We start from the raw sequence: 24701 nt of genomic DNA, 5'->3' as shown, positions 1-24701 counted from the left end.
GGCTTCCATTGTCGGCCCTCCACCATGTAGATTAGAAAAATTCCGGCCCTCTGTACCATATAAATTGGACAGCACTGCTCTACATCATACTAAAAGTTAATTTAAAGGTGAACAACCCCTTTAAGTGTCTACTGCCTATGTATAAACTATAATAAAGATAGCAGAGCCCAGGGCCATCCTTACATATCAAAAGATATGTCTACCTATAACTACTGAGCTGAGTATTTCCTGCAGCTGTGGGCCCATGGAAATCACCCATATTTGCAACCCCTAAGACAGTTCTGAAACACACAAATAAGAAAAATGACTGCATAGTTGTCTATTTTTGTATTCTCTTTTTGTTATAGAGGTGACTACAGTTACCAATTTCATATCCAAGCAATATGGTACCTTTACACGGCTTTATATTTCACATGCCGCTGCTCTCTCCTAAGGTTTACCCCTATTAATTAACTACATTCCACATCAGACAAAGGCAGCCAGACTCATATGCTCATATTACTGTTATTCAGAGGCAGCTTTTTAGACATTTCACTGGAGCAGCAAATGGACATTTAACAACAATGGACTACTTAAAAAATGGAAGCGCTATTGTTCAAACACAATGTAATATGTACAAAGCAAAAGTGCGCTCATATTACAAATTCATTTCTCTAACTGGAAATAACCACCATTATCACTCATTTCTTCACCAGTAATCTAATAACAAAAAAAATTATACTTTTATTTTTGCAATGTTATACACCAAGTTTAATTTCATTGCTGAGAAATCATTAGTCTTATCGGATTGAAATCCACTCTCTTATCTATTTATTTTCCATATCAGTTCCAAAACCATTTTGTTAAACAATGTTCTTGAGTTTTAGTCATTACTAAAACATTATGGGCACATTTACTAAGGGTTGAATATCGAGGGTTAATTAACCCTCGATATTCGACCATCGAAATAAAATTCTTCGACTTCGAATATCGAAGTCGAAGGATTTACCGCAATTCGTTTGATCGAACGATCGAAGGAAAAATCATTCTAAGGATTTTATTTCATCGATCAAACGATTTTCCTTTGATCCCAAATTGCTAGAAAGCCTATGGGGACCTTCCCCATAGGCTAACATTGGTGCTCGGTAGGTTTTAGGTTGCGAAGTAGGTGGTCAAAGTTTTTTTTAAAGAGACAGTACTTCGACTATCGAATGGTCAAATAGTCGAAAGATTTTTAGTTCGAATCGTTCGATTCAAAGTCGAAGTAGCCAATTTGATGGTCGAAGTAGCCAAAAAAATACTTTGAAATTCTAAGTATTTTTCCTTCTAATTCTTCACTCGAGCTAAGTAAATGTGCCCCTATATGTCATGATACAGGCTATATACAGAATGCTACAGTTGCTCTTTCCCCTTTTCCAATGTCATAATTTAAAGTCCCAAATACTGTAGGTCTGTGTCAATCCTCACTTGGATAAGCACATCAACAAATCATTGGTTGAACTATATGTAGGTGCATCAGACAACATTAAGGGCCCTTACACATGGGTGGTTCTTCCTATGCTCCCCTGTGCTGTGCTTTCTTCCATTCAGCCGCAGTGGAGCGCAGGACTAGATGGACTCAATTATTGTGAAGGGGGCTGTACTCACATAGACGCATGTAAGTGCCAAACGCAGGTGGGACGCAGCATGTTGCTTTTCATCTGCGTTTGGCTCAATGTGCCAATCCTATCACAGTAACTACACAGAATCAACACCTCTGTGAATTTTCAGATATCACCTCTTTGAAGAGTTACAATGTGCCATTGTGATTGGATTAGTAGAAAAGTTTATATGCCGAGGATTTCCCAGTTCCCACACCAGTCAGTTGAACTGAAGAAGCTGCTCGGATGAGTAGTGAAACGTCTTCATTGATTACTCAGCAAGTCCAGTTGTTTTAGATTTACCTATACAGGTATGGGACCTATTATCCAGAATGCTCGGGACCTGGGGCTTTCCAGATAACGGGTCTTTCTGTAATTTGGATCTTCACTCCTAAACACTACTAGAAAATCATGTAAACATTTAATAAACCCAATAGGCTGGTTTTGCTTCCAATAAGGATTAATTATATCTTAGTTTGGATCAAGTACAAGCTACTGTTTTATTATAACAGAGAATAAGGAAATCATTTTTAAAAATATGGATCATTTGATTATAATGGAGTCTAGGGGAGACGGTCTTTCAGTAATTCGGAACTTTCTGGATAACGGGTTTCCGGATAACGGATCCCATACCTGTACTAGATATAAATTGCCTTTATTGACATCTAAAGGCAATTAAGTGCACTTCATTAAGTTTATAATAATATATATGTATAGGAAGGCATCTGTATTATATCCTTAAGGCCCTGAATATAATACACATAGAATAGAAAAAGAGCAGTTCCACCCATAAAGACATTCAATCAGTGCATAGAAATCTATACAAAAGTATATACTGTACCCAATGACAGTTTTCTTAGTGCTCCATCATCCCTAATCTCCTTGTTCTTAACGCGTTTCACATCACTTCTGAATGGCTTCAATTGCTAGAAACTTTGATTATGAATTTCAATTTTGGGAGCATTAGTAGACTCACCAGTCTGGTGACCAGTCAAGGTTTATTCCCTTACAGTAGATACTCACCTGCCGAAACAGTCCTGTAATACTCTCTCCAGTCGGCAAAAATGTAACTGTGCCTGGTTTGTAAGTGAGGTAGCGCTGGTGCCGTTACGTCAAAATCACTTCTGCAAAAGCTTCCATGGACAAGACCCCATCACAGACCTTTGGTAAGAGATGCATAAAGCATAGTAAATGATACGTATATTTATTGTATTCATTGCTATCCTACACGCATATTGGGCCTCTGCTGTAATTACAACTCTTAATTCTAATGTAAGAGAAAGAAACCTGTCTCCAGATTACACCTAACCTGGAATATCTTGGTCAAAGCTTTGAGGCAAATCGTTTAATGGGGTAAATTTATCAAAGTGTGAAGTTCCGCCATTAGAGTGAAATTCCGCAGCTCTCAATTCATTTCTATGGGATTTTGAAAGGCGTATTTATCAATGGGTGAAGTGAAAGTTCACCCTTTGATAAATACGCCTATAAAAATCCCATAGAAATGAATGGAGAGTGGCGGAATTTCACTCTAGTGGCGGAACTTCACTATTAACTTCACTCTTTGATAAATATACCCCATTGTCTTAAACCTAAGACATGTATGTTGTAGCTGGGATTTGATAAATGGGAAGGTTTTGGAAATCTACCTGTGTTTGCTGTTAGTTAGAACATACACATACACACAGTACAATTATGGGATCCATTATCCAAAAACCCATTACCCAGAAAGCTCCAAATTACAGGAAGTAGTGATGGGATGGATTTGCAGCGAATTTCTGCACTTCGCCACAAGTGAATGTTTTCGCAAAACTGTTGCAAAGATTTGCCACGGAAAAAGTCAAAATTGTTGCGCGTATAAAAATGTTGCTCGCATCAAAATTATTTCAATGTGTTTCACTAATTTTTAGCTTTTTCATGAATTTTTGGGAGTTTTGCGAATTTTCGGAGAAGTGAAACAGAACAGATTTGCCCATCACTAACAGGAAGGCCATCTCCCATAGACACCATTTTATCCAAATAATCCAAATTTTCCCTGTAATAATAAAACAGTATCTCGTACTTGATCCCAACTAAGATATAATTAATCCTTATTAGAGGCAATGCAATCTTATTGGGGTTATTTCATGTTTAAATTAACTTCAAGTAGAATTAATGTAAGGAGATCCAAATTACAGAAAGATCTTTTATCTGGAAAACCTCAGGCCCTGAGCAATCTGGATAACAGACCCCATGCTTGTATATATAGAACACTTTTCATTAAAGGCTTTTGGGAAAAATATAGATAGAAACTGTAGCTAGTGCCTCCAGTTTTCCTTGTCTGATGAAGCCGATTTTACTCGCCTTGCAGATTCAGGTTTCAGGATTCTTGCTGATGCAAGTTAAAGGGAAGAGGACATATGTTCCCTTTTCCTCCATTACTGCCATACTGATTTATGAGCCACATCCCAGGACTTTCTGCTCAACATGTTTCACACAAGGGTAATCCTGGAAGCCTGCAGGAGGCTATTTATCTTCCTACGGCTTCCTAGGTTTGTGTGTTACATATGTGCTAGTGTGTGGGCATTGTACCTTATTTACAGAGAGCAAAAAAAGAGCAAACTGGACTCTGTGGCAGGCAAACTACAATAACATGATATCTTCTAAAGGCTCTAACAAAATGGCTAATCTGCTCTCATTGAAGGTTGAACCTTTGTTGAGACTTTGCTCATAACAAGGTTATAGACGTATGAACAATGTGCTGCATCAGCTATTTAGCCTCAGTTCCAACAATGTTTACAATAGCAAGTAAGTGCTCACTCATAAATCCTACTTTATTTGACCTTCATACTGAGCTTCCAGAAGTTTCTAGATCGGGGGTCTGCAACCATATTTACCTATGAGAAACATTCCGATATAAAAAGAGTTGGGGAGCAATGCCAGCGTTAAAAAATGTTCTTGTGTGGTGCAAAGTAAGTGCTGTGATTAGCCACTTGGTAGCCTCTATGGACTGCCATGCTACCGAAGGCTAAGCTTGACAATCCACCTTGCTTTTATGCAACCAAAATAAAAACCCCAAGGCAGGAATTGAAAAAATAAGCACCTGCTTTGAGGCCACTGGGAGCAAGAGATTGGTGAGCAGAATGTTGCTCACGAGCCAATGGTTGGTGGCTGGGGATTACTGCTCTATATGAGTAAATATGCATTCTCTTAAACTTATCCTAGCTATGCTTTAAGAAGAACTAAAGCTCAACTAACTTAGTAGGCTAGAAATTCTGTACATTATGTTTTGGGTTTCTGTACCAGCCCAAGGCAAACAAAGCCCTTTAGCAGTAAAGATCTGTGTCTCCAAAGATGCCCCAGTAGCTCCTCATCTTCTTTTCTGCAGATTCACTGCACATGCTCTGTGCTGCTGTCAGTTAGGGACAGACACACAATATATAATATAAAAGTCACAATACAAAGCTGATTCATAAATAATTTCGATAATTGGTACGTCAGCACAGAAACCAGCACAATTAGAATCTAATAATCAGCCCTGTAGCATCAGCTAATATGACAAACCTCCTTTTCTACTTGACGATTTGCATTTAGTGATGGGCGAATAAATTCACCAGGCATGGATTTGCAGCTAGTGAATAAATTCACGAAACTGAGGTGAAAATTTGCCCGAACTGCCTTCCCCCTGCCCTCCGCCGGCTAAAATTAAAATCGCCTGCGGCAATGCACACGCGGTACTTTTTTTTCCCAAAGTTTCCTCATGAGGAAACCTTGGGGCAACTTCGGAAAAAACAAAGCGCCGTGTGTGCATTGCCGCAGGCGATTCTAATTTTAGCCGGCGGAGGGAAGGCAGTTCGGGGAGATTGTCGCCCCAAAGAAGAGGAGATTTGTTGCTGGGATGACTAATCTCCCGAATCTGCTCGTATGGCCAGGTCTCTTTGGGGGGGGGCAGCCCACAGTTTGGAAAGAACTGTAGTAAAGGCATACCCAAATGCAATCTGGATAAAACCATACTGCAGAAAGGATAATTACAAAGACTTTAAACATATCTTAATGAACTTTTTTAGTGTTCAATCAACATTCAACAGACTGAACCCTTTAGCGTCCACATTGAGAAAATTGCTGTGGTTTTAGGGGCAGAATAGCTTTAAGAACAAAACTGCTGAATAAGCATGTATCATTTTTTTAAAATTCTTCTTCTTCTTCTTATTATTATTATAACCATGTATTTATGAAGTGCCAACATATACCACAACCCTGTACAATAAATGGGTTTATACACTGAGCATACATTATTGCATACAAAGCTAACAATAACTGGCACAAGAGGTGAAGGGGGCCATTCACAAAAGACTGTACAATTTAAAAGGAGAAGGGGTTGAGACACAAGGTGTAAGATGGTATTTAAAGTAAGACAGCAATGTAACACATAATCTTCCTACAGTACAAAAGCCGTGACTGGGTGAATTACATTTCTGTTTTAGAAGTAGCTAGAACCCCAATTACACTGCAATTATTATAATGGGACTAATTGATTTGTTCAGTTTGAAATAGCTACTTCTTTATTCAGAATTGTCTCAAGGAAGCAGCAGAGTGTCTGGACTCATTGATTAAGAAACAGAAATAGGATAAACTTCCAGTGCCCAATTATTGCTTTTTAAAAATAGTGCACATAACACAGTACAATACAGCACTGTCTCTAGAGCAAGATAGTGAAGCGGACAATGAGAATTATACCATCAAGGATCATAAGGTATGTGACAATCCAGGAATGTAAATGGTACAAGCCTGAGATACAATATAACACCTCAAGGCAAGGATATCAAAATGGTCCCACAAAAGCATCATAGGAAATAACTGGGGCATTGTCATGTGTGATAGAAAGAGAAAAGAAGATTTACAGTACCATCAAGTTGGTGTTTAGGTTATATAGGCAATAAAGTCAGGGAAATAAGTGCAAACAAGGTTAAAGGCTAAGGGCCAAGAGTAAAAGTTAGATGGAGGTATGTACACTTCATGTAGCCCTCACTCTACCCAACACAAGTACATTTTATTTACAACCCACACCCAAGCACTCATCACTAAATAGCCGTTCTGTAGTGGGGCCATAATACTTTAAATCTGTACAGGTATGGGACCTGTTATCCAGACTGCTAATGACCTGGGGTTTCCGGATAAGGGTTTTTTCCATAATTAGTATCTCTATACCTTTAGGGGCAGATTTACATAGGGTCAAATATCGAGGGTTAATTAAGCTTCGATATTCGACTGCCGAATTGAAATCCTTCGACTTCGAATATCGAAGTCGAAGGATTTACAGCAAATAGTTCGATCGAACGATTTTTCTTCGACCTAAAAATTTATAGAAAGCCTATGGGGACCTTCGAATAGACCTTCGAACATGGTCGAATAGTCGAACGATTTTTAGTTCGAATAGTTTGATTCGAAGTCGTAGTCGAAGGTCGAATTAGCCAATTCGATGGTCGAAGTAGCCAAAAAAATCATTCGAAATTCGAAGTATTTTTTATTCTATTCCTTCACTCGAGCTAAGTAAATGGGCCCCTTAGTCTACTTAAAATCACTTAAACCTGAAATAAACCCAAGTAGGATAGTTTTGCCTCCAATAAAGATGAATTATATCTTAGTTAGGATCAAGTTTTATTGTTACAGAGAAAAAAGTAATTTTTTAAAAACATTTGACTGATATGATTAAAATGGAGTCTATGGGAGATGGCCTTTCCATAATTCAAAATTATTCTAGGTAACAGGTTTCAAGATAACGCAGGCGTCAGAATTGTCACCGGCGTCAATTTTGCCGCCCGCGAATTGACACCGGCGGCAAAATTCGTGTTTCACAAATTTTTCACCTGTTTCACAAATTTCTCAGGAAATTCGCGAATTTCGTGCTGAAGTGAAACGGGACAAATTCGCCCCTTAACGACCGTTGAACAATAAATAAGTGAAACACTGCCTGCTCTTCCACTCAGGACATGATCAACAATTATGAATCTGCAAAGGAAAACATATTACCTTTCATTTTTATTTTAAGTAAAAGGGGCCAATTTATAAAATGGTGCAACGTGTAAAATATTGGAGAAAATTGGCTTTTTTTGCCCTAAAGGTTCACTGCCAGCAATAAATGTCACTTTAAAATAGTTTGAAAACAAATATTTTCCTATTCTACTAGACATTAATAGGCCACTCACTGTTGGGCAACCAGAAGGGTTGATAACTGTTTTAATTTACAGGTATGGGACCCGTTATCCAGAATGCTCAGGACCTGGATCCTTCCGTAATTTGGATCTTCATATAAGTCTACTAGAAAATCATTTAAACATTAAATTAACCCAATAGACTGGTTTGGCTTCTAATAAGGATTAATCATATCATAGTTTGGATCAAGTACCAGTTACTGATTTACAATATTATAACAGAGAAAAAGGAAATCATTTTTAAACATTTGGATTATTTCATTATATTGGAGTCTATGGGAGACAGCCATTCCGTAATTCGGAGCTTTTTGGATAACGGGTTTCCGATATAACGGCTCCCATACCTGTACCTAAAATGGTAAGTTTCGTCACACTATTTTGTGTCAAAAGAGGTAACCTGCTATAAATAGAATCCTTGTTGGTCATAGAATAATACCCTGGAAACTGGATCCTACGCCTCATCATCAGAGAGCCAATGAAATGTGCTTGTAAGTGCTCAGTAATGGTATTCTACAGTGGAACATGAGCTTCTGCAAGCAGCCAAACAGGCAGAAATGGAAAGCTGAAACCAAAAACTAGCAAGGCGTGATCCCACAAACACATAATAATTGGGTTACTTACCCATAATACATATTTTGTACATTGATATGGAAATTTTTATTACCAGCCCCTAGCGTAAAGTATCAAATATTCTGTTGTTCCCGGAAATGTGGAGACTTGTTGATTTCTTTTTTTTAATAGCAGATTGGACCCTGAAGTTGAGTTGATTTTTCATGTGTGACAGAAGGCTGAAATAAGGAATACCAGCCTCCCACGCAATGTGGCATGGACGCAGATCTGCTTTCCAAGCTGTGAGGGCGTAATTGGGGTTTTTAGGCATCCCCTCGCTGGTTGAGATGCTCACTGCTGTGTTTATGCTACATGATATCAGTGCATGCTACAGAACCTACATTTTGATTTACAACCTACCTTATAGTGGTTTCGTTCTGCTTTCTAATTTATAGCTTTTTCAAAGAATATTATGCCTTGTGTCGGTTCCTCCAGTTGGACTCCAGTCCTGATTTAGGGCATAATAAAAAGACTGACATTGCAGTAAACGCTCCGACTGGTGGTTCTTCTGGTGACTTGTCTGTTTTAAAGGAGAACTAAACCCTAAAAATGAATATGGCTAAAAAAAAACATGTTTTATATACTGAACTTATTGCACCAGCCTAAAGTTTCAGCTTGTCAATAGCAGCAATGATCCAGGACTTCAAACTTGTCACAGGGGGTCACCATCTTGAAAAGTGTCTGTGACACTCACATGTTCAGTGGGCTCTGAGCAGCTGTTGAGAAGCTAAGCTTAGGGGTCAAGCAGAAAATGAGGTTGGTATGTAATTAAATTGTGATTCTAGTTGCACTGGTTTCTGTGCTGCCATGTAATAATTATCCATACCAATTACTAATCAGCCTTATATTGTGACATTTCTATTCTATGTGTACTGTATATTGTGAGTGGGTCCCTAAGCTCAGTAACTGACAGCAGCACAGAGCATGTGCAGTGAATCAGCAGAAAAGAAGATGGCAGGGCAGTATTTATATATTTATTATATGGTGCCTATTTTTTTTTCTAAAAAACCCTCCCCGCCCTCCACCAGGGATTTCCATAGGAAATCCGGGGATGGAGCTTAGGGGTAGGGGGGCCGAGAAAGAATGCGGATGTGACGTCACACACACGGCGCGTGATGTCAGCGTGCAGGGCCTGGCCAAGGGGTAGCAGAGTAGGCACTTGCCTAGGGCACAAAGCTGGGGGGGGGGGCGCCAGGCACGCTCTGTCGCTACCCCATATCTGGTCGCATAGCTCCCTGTGCATTTATACTTCTGTGCATGCGCGCCTGGGTATTCGCGATTCTGCGCATGCATGCACAATAATGCGCACGAGCGTCAACTCGCGCATGCACGCACTATGCTGGCACGGGCAGGTTGCGTAGGGCGCCTGTCCCATCTGGCCCGGCTCTGTCAGCGTGCGCAACGTAGGGGCGCGTTTAGGTCCGATGCCTGTGGCAGCATCGGACCTAAATAGAGCCCTGGCTAGTGGGGCATCTTTGGAGACACAGATCTTTACTGCTAAAGGGCTGTGGTTGCCTTGGGCTGGTACAGAAGCCCAAAATATAATGTACAACATTTCTAGCTACTTCTTTAGTTAGGCTTTAGTTCTCCTTTAACGGCAGCTACTGGAACTGTATATTGTGTCCATGAAAAATAGTTTTATCTGTTTACTAAGTGCTATCAAGTCATGAATATGTTCCCTATTCGTCTGTGAAGTCATTTAATATAAAAGCATTTTGTGTGTAAAGGCCTTGAAATGCATTAACCTGGATAAGTGTCAAGAGTAAAGCGTAAACACCACCTGCATCAATCTCTGAAGCAGCATGTCAGCTCCTGAGTGCAAAATCCCAGGCTTCGTTAGTGAAATAAAGGCCTCTATGTGATCTAACACCCCTGGCTGCATTACGTTAACAAGTCCTCCTTTACATGCCAATGCACTCAAGGTAACTATCAAGGAGGGCAAAGTGTAGATACGTCCGTTACCTGTGGATATCTAAAGCAGCACATTCCTTACAAGAGCTGCAACTATAGTGATCCTAGTAATATTCATTAGCTATATCTATTTGAGATACATGAAAAACATTCAGAAAAATGCACAGAAGCAGTAAAGATACTTTGTAGGTTATTTGCCTTAGCAATCAAGAGACAAGGAAGTTATTTTTATATACTTTCCACCATATTCAGGCAATGAGAAAGTGATTCGGAATACGCTTAGTTAAATAAGGCCATTTGATACACAAGTTTATGGGCAATAATATTTATTAGTTATCTCGCCTTCTATTATGACAATATTCACATTTTATTTCAGATAATTGTATCAGTCATACTATTTATGCTATCTTCTGAATGGAGAGAACTTATTTGTGGTTTATTTACTTTTGCAGAAATTTGGGACTATGTTGTCATTTTCTGTTCAACTTTTCAGGTGCTTTGTATTTCTCTAAAAATACTTCCCTGTGATTGTCTGCATTATACATTTTTGCATGTCTACATTAAAACAAATAAAAATATTTGAAATAAGGAGTGTGCATGGCTACCAGGGCCGTCATCAGGGGAGGGTACAGCTGTACCGGGATAAAGGAAAGATGATGCGGCGATGAAGTTCCGAAGCCATGAAAAGACCCGAAGTCACATAAAGACCCGAAGTTGAAGTCCTGAAATCACAAAAGGAGCTGAAGAAGAACCTAAGGTAAGTTCCACTGACCACCAATGTTTTTTTATTTTTATTTTATTGAACCCCTGGCCACCAATAAGTTTTTTTAAATATTCTATGGGGCCCCTGATTACCAATGTTTTTGAAAACTTTTATGGGAGGGCAATTTTTTTTATTTAAAGGGGGGGCCTAACCATCAATGATTTTTTTTTAACCTGGAGGGGGGCCCTGGCCACCAATGTTTTTTTAAAAAACTTTTATGGGGCCCCTGGCGCCAATAGTTTTTTTTTTAACTTATGGGGGGGGCCCTGACCACCAATGATTTTTTTTAACTTGTAGGGGGACCCTGGGGCCAAGACCACCAATGTTTTGTTTTTTTTTAAAGCTTTTATGTGGGACCCTGGAAGCCAATTTTTTTTTTAAATGATAAGGGGATCCTGCCTACCAATGGCTTTTTATAACTTGTGAGTGAGGGGGTTTATCATTTTTAGCGGTGGTGTCTGTGTGGACTTTTTACTGTGGTGTGGGCAGGATTTGTGGTAGACAGGGAGAAGGGGGCCCAGAAAATTTTGCTGTACAGGGCCCTGAGATTTCTGATTGCGACCCTGGTGGCTACAATTGCCTTCTGTTACTGTATGTACCCCTTGTGTGCTTAGTCGTCGCCCTTAAATTCTAGGGAACAAGGGAGTTAATTTGTCCGCTACCTGCATTGATGTTATAGGTGGCACAGGGTGTTTTGCCCTCCACCTGTCACATGTTAGATAATAGCATGCAGCCTGGTTGACGCACATGGAGTTGTGACAGGTAAACCTTGCAAAGAAAAAACCCTGTGGCTTTTATATCTGTCCAGCTGACAGGAGATATATTAGAATTTCCAAGAGCAGAGTACATAATGCTTGTCCTTCACAGTCTCCATATCCACCCCAGCCTCTTAAATGCAATGATTGGCACCGTGGGAAGCAATAGTTTCGGGGGCAGTAGTTCTAACAGCTGACTGTAGCCATAATCTGCAATTTGTGGCCTTCAAGCTGTGTCTGAAATCCAGTTTCCAGAATCATTTTAACAGATTTCAGGAATTCAGCATGAAAAGCTACATGCTGCACATAGTATTACATAAAATATAACACAATCAATGTATATTTTTTCCATTGAACATTTCCCGTCATTAAAATGGAAATTGTCTTTAAACGATACAATGTAACAAAGTGTCATTTTGTCCTGCTTGGTAATATTTTTAAGGCATGTTTTATTGTAATCTATAGGCAATTACAGGAAAATGATATAATATAATCATATAGGGATGGAAGACCACAATGGAAGTGATAGATTATTCTATTATTCTTTAGGAAGCCTTTCTGTCAAACATTAAATGAGATTAACATTATGATCTGGATAACAGGACCCATATATATATATACTGGCACCACTGAAAATGAATGTGTTCAGTTGTTCAAATCAGTTGAACATGCTCTGACGAATTGATACATAAATGGGTTTTCAACTTTTCATAAATGGATTAACACTTTCCTGACAAAGGGTTGTTAAACAGGAATTGCGATTGAAATACTGGCAATCCTTCTGGATTCCTTTGTTTGATATCTAATAAATTTGAGTTTTCTTATCGCCTATACTATAGTAAGTACAATTCTGCATGAAAATGTCAGGCTATGGTGGAACCTAATTTGAAATGTGATAATATTATTTTGTGATTTCAGTAATTGCTGCACCTCCATAGTAATAGTAACTACTTGTGCACCTAGTTAGAGTCTTGCATCAGGTCAGGTATCTGGGGGCACTCGGGGGTTACCCACAAAAAGAAAGCAGGTACCCTGCAGATATCCAGGTGCGGGTATACATGCGGGTCATGGGTCTACAGGTCACAGGTTGGTTTGTGGGTCTTATCTATATTTCAAATCTCATATTTTATTATCAATATATCACTGATGTCACTTCCAGTTTGGTTGAGTGCATGAGTCTACTCCCAATAGATCATTTACTGCTGACTTTTCTGGAGAGCACAGGAATCAGTTTAAGTCATCAGCAGCGTGATGATGTGTTCATCCTTGTGGGCTGGTTGTCATACCACATGTCCAAGGACTAGATTATATTAAAATGATGATCCCATATGAATTATGACTTCTATGAAGTCCTTGGGCATTTTGAGGGCCACATCCATGCCACAGACCTCCAGCTGGACAGCCCTGCTCTAGAGCTTATATAATATACAGTATAGACTGCTGCAGCGCTGAGGCAATCCATACACCAAAAAGGGATATCATGATAACGTTTCTATTTCATATTTTCATTTAAAAAAAATGCAGAGATTATAATAAAACTGGTACGCAAGCGATTGAGAGTATGATGATAATCAGCTAGGAAAAATTAGGAATACGGAGAAAGTGAGACAGATTAGTATCTGTGATTTTAATGTAATAGCTAAAACATTGCATACATGAGGGCAAACTGCTGAATAAATTCTCTGCTAATATAAAACACCTTCCATTTAGGGACCTTTCACACATTTATCACATTAGAGCATTTCTTCCCACTAATCTAATGCACATAGTAAAGCTGTTACTCGCTTGAGGCTGGAGAAATGCACTTGGCTATTGCATCCTTATGGCTCTTACACACGGCCGTTTTTACCTGCGCTCCGATTTCTTCCATTCAGCCGCAGGGGATCGCAGGAGTAGACGCAGTCAATTATTTTGAAGGATGCTGTACTCACACAGATGCATGTATGTGCCGAACACAGGTGAAATGAACATGCTGCGTCCCAACCTGCATTTTGCGCTTACATGCATCTTTTTGAGTTCAGCCCCATTCAAAATAATTGAGTGCGTCTACTCCTGCGCTCCCCTGCGTCTGAAAGGAAGAAAGTGCAACACAGGCGAGCGCAGGTAAAAACGGCCATGTGTAAGAAGCTTATAACTTCAAAGCGTACTTCAAATCTGTATTGCAATAACTATTAATAACCCATTTAATGTATGGGCCTCCTATGGATTATTAGAGCCTTACAGGAGATTCAAGTGTTTCTTTCTCCAATAACAAGAAGTAAATGGCAGTTATGCCAGGCAGTTGTATATGTTTGTGCCAAAACCATCTACTGTAGAACTGTAATTATAGTGAGACTGGTGAATTCATTTACTACCCAGTCTCGTTTTCTATAGCAGAGAAAAATGCATGTTCTTGAATTAGCAGATTGTTTGGAATTTTTAGTACACAGAGATGTAGGGATGTAATAAATCCACTATTTTGGATATGCCGAACCCCCAATTCCTTCACTAATATTTGGGCGAATCCAAATCCTAATTTGCATATGCAAATTAGCGATGGGAAGGGGAAAAATGTTTACCTCCCCACCCCTAATTTGCATATGCAAATTCAGGTTTGATTCGGCCAGACAGAAGGATTCAGCTAAATCCGAATCCTGCTGAAAAAGGCCTAATCCTGGCTGAATCCCACTTGATTCGGTGCATACCTAGTTGCTATGCAGCGGTGCAACTATGTTAGGGTAAGTTTGGTAACTCTAAGTATCTCTGTTGTAGCTTGTCCATGTTATAAAAATGCTAACAATCCTGGTAATATCATGTGAATTTTGGTTTTAGCTGTAGACAGTAGACAGTTAGGATAGGCCTTGCTGCTGCCTATCCTAACTCTTGCCCATCTACTGAGATGCAAGAAATCTTACTACCTCAAGCTCAGCCTCAATACCAGTTTGTCTCCCTCCTGTTTGTACCCACTGCACCTTACTTCTGGCTCATGAGGTGCACTACTTCTTCGTCAAGCACCTCTTTAAGCTTGAGAGAAGCAGATAATCATCTACTCATACTTTTTCCATACAATCCTTGTAGTTCCACTTTGGCAGCAGTTTTCTGTAGCAGTTTCTACCATGACCAGTAGCTCCTTCCACATTCTCTGTGCACAATCACCCAGTAAATTGTAAGCTACCCTGTGTTTTGATTTGGGAAAAATCACAGGGACCCCCAGAGTAATATCGATTGTACTATGTCATCACACCAGGTAATTTACAGCAATGAACTTTGCATTCTCAGTTACTTAAAGGGAACCCGTCACCCAAAAAAATAATTCCAAATCCTATTTTATCATGTTAGCTAAGCAAAATGAACTTTAATTACACTGTAAAAATTATTTGAATCTTGTTTCCTTCCGTCTGGGAATTAATAATTATAGCAAGCAGGCAGGAGCCATTTTGTGGACACTGTTATTAAGACAAGTCTTGCATCATCTCAAAATCTTGTTTGTGCACCAGAATGGGGGACCTGATGTCCATCCCCATGTCCTGGTTACACAATTAAAGGGTGAAGAGAACAGGGGGAATGTGTTGAGAGCAGTGACATCTAGGAAGTGCTGAATGGACAGTGAAAGTAATTGCATAGAGGCATAGAGGAGGGGCAGGCAATATTAAATTGACAGCTGAGATTTTTAAATGAGTTTACAACATTTCAAAATTTAATTTGAAAAGGACATTTATTATACAGCTTTTATGTCTGGGTGACAGTTCCACTTTAAGGGTAAAAAAAATCCCAACTGGGAGTTAAATAGCATTGTATGTTTTTTATGTTCTCATAAAAGAATGGATGCGTTTGAAACATCTATAGACTAGAATTAGTTTAGAATTAGTATTCCTTCTAGCTGTGAGATAATCCTCAGTGTTCACTACATAGGGCACTCAGACTCATGCTATGAATTATGTTATCATGGCAATTATCAGTTATAGCTCTTCACTGTCTCAAAGGGCAAATGGATGGTTCCTGGGTAACCTTTGTGATCTGACATATGAGTGTTGGTCTCTTGCGAGAGAGGCAAGTGCAGCCATTTATGTCCAAGCCATTTCATTAAAAACACATCATTCAAGTAAGATAAGAGGACTCATTAATCATGTGGAGGAGGTGCAATGTGCACAAAACAGGCACAGAGCACAATGTGTTGCCCACAAAGCACCTGCTCCCTGTGCCACTGACACATACGGCTTGTTCTGCTCTCAGAATGTCCATATCTTTTGTACCATCTATATCATCAGACACGTCCCTTTGTTGCTTGCTTACAACCAGCCTTCCTCATAGATACAGAGTGTGGAACATGTGCACTATTCTTAATATTCTTAACCACAGAGTTAACTTTCCCCTGGAGCTCAAGAAGTAATCTATACCCTGTGAGAGGGAGGTTTCCCAGTTGGTCCAGAAATGTGAAAAGTGCACAGTTCACTCTCTTGTGTTTCCACCTAGCAGCAGGGGTGGATATACTCAGAAGCCTGAAGCAGAAGGCTCCAGTAATAAGTTGTGAGCCCTAAGCAAAACTTTAATTAAAGGGGACCCTTCACCCAAAAAAAATATTCAAAATCCTATTTTATCACATTAGTCAAGCAAAATGAACTTTAATTACACTATATAAATTATTTAAATATTGTTTCCTTCAGTCTGGGAATTCATAATTATAGCCAGCAGGCAGGAGACATTTTGTGGACACTTTTATTAATAAGGATGGGCGAATTTGGCCCGTTTAGCCAAATGCGGCAGACGCCCATTAAAGTCTATGGGCGTGAAAAAAATTTTTGACGCACAACGCCATACAAGTCTATGGCCGTCATTTCCGCTGCGAAAAAATTCGCCCATCCCTAGTTATTAAGGCAAGCCTTGTACCATCTCAGAATCTTGTTTGTGCACCAGAATGGGGACCCAATGTCAATTCCCATGTGCTGGCTACACAATTAAAAGGTGAAGAGAATGTGGGGAATGTGGGGAGAGCAGTGACATTTAGGAAGTGCTGAATGGAAAGTGAACGTAATTGTCTGCCCCGCCTCTATGCCCATGGCATAGAGGAGGGGCAGAACATATTTGATTGACAGCTGAGATTTTTAAATGAGCTTACAACAGCTATGAATGCTTTAATAAAAAATTTGAAAAGGACTTTTATTATACAGATTTTTGTGCCTGGTTGACAGGTCCACTTTACGTTGTGGATAAGAGACCCCATAAAAGAGGTAAAGGTATTGGTAGGCAGTTCTTGCCATAGCAGCCTCACAGGAGTTGTGAGATAGACAGAGCAGCTTAGCTAAAGAAGTAATTACCCCCACTGCGGAAGAACAGAATAGATTAATCATCATCATTTATTTATATAGCGCCAACAAGTTATGCAGTGCTGTACCACCTAAACAGCACCCACCTCATGTAGGGATCAGACCTACACACGCCCCTACATCGCTCTGGCTGACATCACACTAGCACACTGATGTCATGCTCCTTGCACGTTGACATAACGCAACTTATTCAGCGGAAGTGACATCAGCATGTTGTGTGCGTGACATCACTTCGGCATTCTTCCTCAGCCCTCCTACCCCTCAGCTCCATCACTGGATTTCCTAAACCGTGCCAGCCAAGGCACAGGTCTATATATAAATACGGCCCTGATCACTCCATATTCTTTTAACTTCTATGAATAGTGGCAAATGAGCCTCTGTGAAACTAATGATTTTTGCTATACCACTAAAGACTTATTATTAGCATTGCTCAATAAATTATGTCTCTACTTAAGACAAACCCTTTCTCCAAGGTGTAAAGTATAATATTAGCACATTATATATAAGCAGCGTTATTAATGATCATTATTCTAAGTAAAAGTATATTCTCAGTTCCACTTGTGCTTTGGTCAGATTAAAAGAGATTTTTTATTACCATGGGTTTGTAGCAATAGCTAATAGTGAACAAAATGAACTCCAGTTAAGTTTAAATATCATCTCATAACCTTTGGAGATCGGTTTATGGAGCAATTAAAAGGACAAATGAAGCCAAGAAATGAAAATGCCCTAACAACAATTATTAATTGTTTACCAACTTTAAAAAAAAAAAACCCACATTTTCAAGAATTGATGATATAAGTGTCACTGAACACAACAAACTGGGTTGTCCAGAGGCTTTGTTTCAGACATTAGATAAAAGATATATCAAAACTGATAGGAAACTGCAATGAATACAAGAATGAATTACTTCCAAGAAAAAAAAAGCTTTTGCATTATTAGAACAGAAATAAAGTTTTACAGTTACATAATCAATGATACATGGTGCTCAAAAATCCCTTCGCATTTTTGAGCGTTTACAATATTTGAGTTTCTTAAATAGAGGTGATTCTCAGGCGGTGGGCCCAGCACAAGCCGACCCCAGCCATGTTCTTCTAGAGATCAGAGTCTTTTGAGTACTTTACAATAAGCAAGCAGGAAAATAGACAGCTTTTAGAACTAATGACTACTCCTTTCTCTGTTGTTTAATTCAAAATGACTGCACAGATTGACTTCAATATCTTCCATGTATGGATTTGTCGTCTCAGACTATATTCAAACTGGTATTGGTCACATATTGGCCAGGCTGAAATCAAGATTCCTTTTGCCAAGGGTAACATCAGGCTAATGCTGCTATGACTGTGTATGGGGCCACCACATCTTATTGTTGCATGAAAATAAAAACAATTACGACAGCAAGGGCAGTGTGCAAAGTTCAATTCTGAAGGCAAACCTATTTTTTTACCCAGCATAATTGCAGACGCATGTACTTGGGGCAATTATGTTTGATGCATTACAATGTGCACAATTGTCCTTGTGAGATTTTAGAAACGGGATGCAATTGCACTGAATTCGGTCATTTCCAGGATGATATTATTTCTGTGCTCAGCATCAAATGAGGTTTGACAAAACCCCCCAAAATGTTGTGCTTCATCACAAGCCAATAATTTGAATTTAATTCTTTAGGAGCAAGTGTGATGTGCAGATTGATACAGCCTGCTTTGCGATCCCCCCAAGCCGTTTATCACAAGCCAGTCCGTAGCTTCAATTAACTTTTATTATGATGACATGGTGATATTCTGAGACAATTTGCAATTGATTGATTGAACTTTTTTATTATTTGTGGTTTTTGAGTTATTTAGCTTTTTATTCAGCAGCTCTCCAGTTTGCAATTTCAGCCATCTGGTTTCTAGGGTCTAAATTACCTTAGCAACCATGCATTGATTTGAATAAGAGACTGGAATGTGAATATGAGATGGTCTGAATAGAAAGAGAAGTAATAGATAGTAGCAATAACAATACATGTGTAGCCTTATAGAGCATTTGTTTTTGATGGGGTCAGTGACCCCCCCATTTGAAAGCTGTTAAGAGTCAGAAGAAGAAGAAGTCAAATAATTAAAAAAACTATAAAAAAATAAAAAATGAAGACCAATAGAAGAGTTGCTTAGAATTGGGCATTCTATGATTTACTAAAAGTTAACTTCCCCTTTAATAAAGTTGGCTAAAGGCCTTAAATGCATGTGATTGCTGTTCCTGTCATTATTCAAGATAATTATAATTTGTAGTGTTTATACTAGGGCACGTTGTTTATTCCTATGGGAAACATTACCTAACATTATCTAACCTCTTTTCTGGCTTCTCTGCCTGTGTGCGAGATACATCCAGTCTGCCTGTGGCCACTGACCTTCCCATCACGTTACAGACTTACCCTTCTGCTCTAAATAACACAGAGCAACTTTAAACTGTGTATGTGACACACATCTCCAGCTTTAGTGAGCTGAAATTAATAAAGGGAATGAACAGTGAGGTCATGGTCTGAACAGAGGTGGGAAAAAGTGTTTTTGGGGGGGGTTCAACTTTTTAATATAAATACATTTTTATGGTTTTGCCAGGGGTTTTAAAGCTGAAAGTAATATCTATATTTGTCTTCTATGGTTCCAGGTTTTGAAATAATGAGGCAGGAGCAGTTCTCTACCAGGTCTATTAATGGGCTGGTTCACCTTTAAGTTAGCTTTTAGTATATTATAGAGTGGCCCATTCTAAGCTACATTTGAACTGGTCGTCATTATTTAGTTTAATATAATTTTTCATTATTTGCCTTTTTTCTGATTCTTTCCAGCTTTCAAATGTGGCTCACTGGACCCATATAAAAAACAAATGCTCTGTAACTCTGCAAATGTATTGTTTTTATTACTCCTCTTTCAATTCAAACCCTCTCCTATTCATATTCAGGTCTGCATGATTGCTAGGGTAATTTGGACCCTAGCAACCGCATTGCTGACATTACAACCTGGAGAGTTGCTGAATAAAAAGTCAAATAACTCAAAAACCACAAATAAAAAATGAAAACCAATTGCAAATTGTCTTGCTTTCTATAACATACTAAGGGGTCCGTTTATTAAAGTGCGGTAAATTTGACTTTAAGTTTCCGCATGTTATCGATGCGAATATTTTTCTGCCAGAATATTCGAAGCGATTAAGTTTACTAAACACTGATGCGCTCAGAAGTCATTGCGATCACTTAACTACGTTAATGAACCAGCTTACGTTAGCGGTAATTTTAGGGAGTTGCAAATTTTCTGGCGACAAATTACGTTTCTGCAAATATTTATGCTATAAAATAGTCTTGTTTTATGGCAGTTATTATGGCAATTTTACTGTGACATTTACGGCCAAAAATGCATCTTCAAAACTCAAACTTTATTGACTGATGATTATACCATCCAACAACATTACCAGAGTAACACCAATCAAACATGTCTGCATCATATAAACCCATCTGCCAATAGAATCATAGGAACAAGAATTCATACCAGTCAATCTCTTTGCTTCATAGAAATGCACAGTTTAATGTAGCCAATCACAATGAAACCAAAAAAGCATAGAGGCTGACGAATCCTTGGACTGTGATGGCCGCTGCCAATAATACACCTCTGAGCTGAAACTGCTGCTGTTGCAACAGATAGAAGCAGAAGCCAAAACATCCCGTCAGCAATAGCTACAGATCTCTCTCCTGTCAGCAAAGAATGATGGGTAAAATAAAGTATTATGGGATATTTCCCGCCCCTTGAGAATTTTCTGGTGAAAAAATACTTTTAAGCCACTTCATAGGTGGCGGTAAAATTTTGCGAATATTCTTGCGTAAAATTTTGTCTTTTGCACATTTCGCTGTTTAGTAAACCAGGTGTTAATGTGTATTAGTGATGTGCGTACCAAACCGATACCCGATATTGTCGGGCGGGTTCAGGTCGACCTCGCACTGCTCCTCGCCACCTTCAAATGCCGGCATCCGACTTCCGTTTTTATAGTCTCGTGTCTGCTCACCCCGCCCCTTTTGTGACGTCATTGTGACGTCATCGGCTGGGCGGGTCGGCGCGGGTCTATAAAAGGACCTTGTAAGCGCGGGCGGCAGTAGGGCGGGTTAGGTGCGGGTCAGGAAAACCCTGGCCCGCACATCACTAATGTGTATGTAGCGTTATTTTCAGCGAATGCTATAACTGGCGAACAACATATTCTTAAAGCAAGAAAATTTGCAAATTTATATTTACCGCAGGTTAGTAAACTGGCGAAAACATATTCGGCGACAAATTTGTCTATATTTTGTGCGCATATTTTAATTGCGCTTTAGTAAACGGACCCCTAAATCTAACTTGAAGGTGAACAAACCCTTTCATCAACTGGCCTCTGCTGCAATGTTTCTGCTGCAATATTTTTAAGGAGTCAGTTAGACATACATTCATTTTCATTTTCATTATGCGAAAATGTTTTTGGGGTAAAGATCCCCTTTAAGCGAGTGGCATACTGAAAAAGAATTCACTGTAGGCCTTTCAGGGGATAAGATATAGTTCACAAGCAAGTTATATTACATAGGAACTTCAAATACACATTAAAGTCTATCATCATCCACTATTTATAAATGGCAAATATACTAATACATTTCATTGCTGCTTTCATTGCTGTACAGTAATGTCACAGCAAGAGACATGTCCACCAGTGAATAGTCTGACGTTGGGAGTAGTTAGAATTTATCTTGAATGATTCATTGTATAATGAAAGAAATGTTACAAATATACATTCTATCATGTATTACTGAAGGCTATCAGAGTTATTTGTATATGTCTATATTTCTATTGCAAGAAGTATTTCTCTCTACAAGTATTTCCTCTTCTACAAGTTACCCTCAAATCATGATCAAGATCAAACAATTGCTTTTAATTGCAGTTTCCACATAACATTTTTTTAAATTAATTTATATTGGATTATTGATAAGGATTATATTTTCTTTAATTATGCCAGAAAGCAAACGTTTTTGGATAGAGAAATAGCTTCCAGGCATAAATACTGTATGTTACAATCATGACTAATTCGCTTGTGTATAAAAGCCCAACCCCCATCCGAGAAATGTCCAGAGTAGTGAGAATGACATGAAATCATTAGGCCAACAGCATGCTATCTACGGATGTAAATTATCATTAGATGGGCAGCAATGAATCATATGGGATCAATATTTTTATCCCTGTCAACTCATTTTGTATTGATTTCTAGCTCTGTCTGATGCGTCTAAATACAAGAAAAACCTCCTCCACTGCCACTTACATGTTTGAGCAGAATAATACTTATTATAGGGGACATAGAATAATACTTATTATAGGGGACAAAGTAAATACTTATTATGGGGGACACAGAATAATGCTGATTATAGAGGACATCTATGCATATGACTGTGTGAGACATCGGCCTGCCATGAAAAGGTTTCACGGGCGTCTTGGCCATGTCCAGTTTTCTCCCTTCTGAATGTTGAAATTTGCTAAGTCTACAAAATACAAATGGAGCTTACGCTGCTATGGAATATTCCTTTCACAGTGCTTCATTCATTGCTGGGCCATAGGGGTCACTTATTAAGTACAGGACAAGGTGATTGTCCAAAACCAGGTGCAATATATTAAATAAATTAAGTATTGTTTGCCCTTTGCACTCTGGCCTGCAACCACCACCTTCCCTAGAGAAGTCAGAAAGGACAGAGGTTCTGTGCAATTGTCAGTGCTGCAAAAGCGCATCCCTTGCATGTGCATGTGGATCTCTGTGACCCCTTGCTAGGTTTTTGTTAGAGATAAGAAAGAGTTGACAGAAAGGCCAGTCAGTAACAACTTGGTGAAACTATGGGCAAACAAAGCAAGACAAAAAATACACAATGAGCATAGTAATTTACTCAACACTAAAAATTGTATCTTCTGGCTGGGCTAAAGGAGGCCACACATACAGAGGTCGAGGGCAGATCTCCCCCCGATATGGTCACCTTGAGGTGGGCCCAACGATCGGATCACAACTTGGAGAATACAGGCGGTCATATCAAGGACAGCATCAATGAACCGACTTTCGGCCAGATATTGATCGGGGAAGCCCTTCGAGGGCCCCATACACTGCCCAATAAGCTGCCGACTTTATCTAAATCTTAACCCAAAAATGTATTCCTATGCACAGTATCCCCCCCCCAAACACTGTGATATTTTACCCGACAATAAAAACAGTATTTAAATTGATGTGTGTAAAAAAGTTTTTACGTAGTAACTTCATTTGTATATCCATTATGCCCAGATCACCACACCGATTTTGCCAGATCTTTGGCCGTATGTCCCAGAAGATCCAGTGCAAGGCAGACAGATGCATGAAGGGGGTATATTAGCGTGCTGTGGTCATGTATTTGCAATGTTGCAGCTGTATAGTTACTAACTCTACCAGTGACGGATGTTATTTCACTAGAAAACCTATGGAAGCATGAAAACAAATACAGTAAATATTATTTTATAATTTCATAATTAAAACATAAATCTAAATTGATGACAAATGTTTCTGCTAATGGAAGTCTCTCATCATTAAACATGAAATTCCTAAGTCAGGCTTTTTTATGACCTTAGAGAAGGTTACCTTGGGAAGATACAATTATCCCAGTGGGGGGATCTCTTGAGCAGAACGAGAAAAAGAAGAAACTAAAGGGGTCATTTCCATCTGCCCCTGCTGCAAGTGCAGCACAAAGTGGTGCAAAAATACAACCTTTAGTAGCCATTAACTCTGCTCTGCTCCCTGCGTCACATCTGAGTACAGGGTGCAGAACCATTTGGTGCAAGGCAGTTCTGTCTATACCACCATAGTGCAGCAGTACATTCAGGGCTCAATTTTAGCCTGCACCTACTGTACTAACAATCCCTAGCTTGTGAGTCTGAATGACCTGAAGTTATGGGATGGGTAGGGGAGAGGGTATGAGGCTCCTATTTGTTCCCTGGTGTTTGCCCCTCATAAAAAAAATGCTGCTGATCACAGGCAGTGTTGTATTCATGGGAGAAATTCACACGCCAATTTCAGTCCCCAACCGCTAGCAGAATATTCTCCTCTCTACGCGCCCAGAAGCCTTATGCTGGTTCCAGCACGAATACACTCACAGATTTCAGCTCAAAATGCAAAGCAATATATATTTGTAAGTTGCTTTGATTTACATTTTCTTTACATTCCATCACCAAAATCTGCAGGATGTGTTTGCGCTGGAGCCAACACAATTACTTTAGGACGCAAACACTTAGGGAAGAGACACAAGTGGAGATTCGGAGAGATTTAGTCGCCCCCTGACAAATCTCCTCTTGTTCGGGCAACTAATCTCCCTGCAATGCCTTCTCACTGGGCAACTAATCTCCTGAATCTCCACGTGTGTCTCTGCCCTCAATGTTACCAATCCATTTGAGAAATCAGAGACACACTAATAAATACAAGTTTGCACAAGGCTGCACTGAAATCAAACTAATTTCATTTACATTAAACATGGGGGAAAATCCAAAACATCTCCTTGCCTGTCTCGAAAATCCTTC

The 24701-nt window shown here is 39.3% G+C and overlaps 1 protein-coding gene across 2 annotated transcripts in view; it reads right to left on the bottom strand.

The window, feature by feature from the left end:
* Window positions 1-24701, bottom strand: part of cracd.S (capping protein inhibiting regulator of actin dynamics S homeolog) — a 93806-nt gene that overhangs the window by 61005 nt on the left and 8100 nt on the right. Inside the window, exon 3 of one of the 2 annotated variants that reach the window (XM_041579481.1) lies at window positions 2643-2780. The exons of the other annotated variant lie outside the window; for it this stretch is intronic. The gene's annotated coding sequence lies outside the window, so the exon portion shown is untranslated. The remainder of the gene's footprint in view (window positions 1-2642; window positions 2781-24701) is intronic. 2 annotated transcript variants of the gene reach the window in all.

Source organism: Xenopus laevis, chromosome 1S (assembly GCF_017654675.1).
Source record: "Xenopus laevis strain J_2021 chromosome 1S, Xenopus_laevis_v10.1, whole genome shotgun sequence".
Classification (NCBI taxonomy): domain Eukaryota; kingdom Metazoa; phylum Chordata; class Amphibia; order Anura; family Pipidae; genus Xenopus; species Xenopus laevis.
This window is presented reverse-complemented; position numbering and strand designations above follow the sequence as displayed.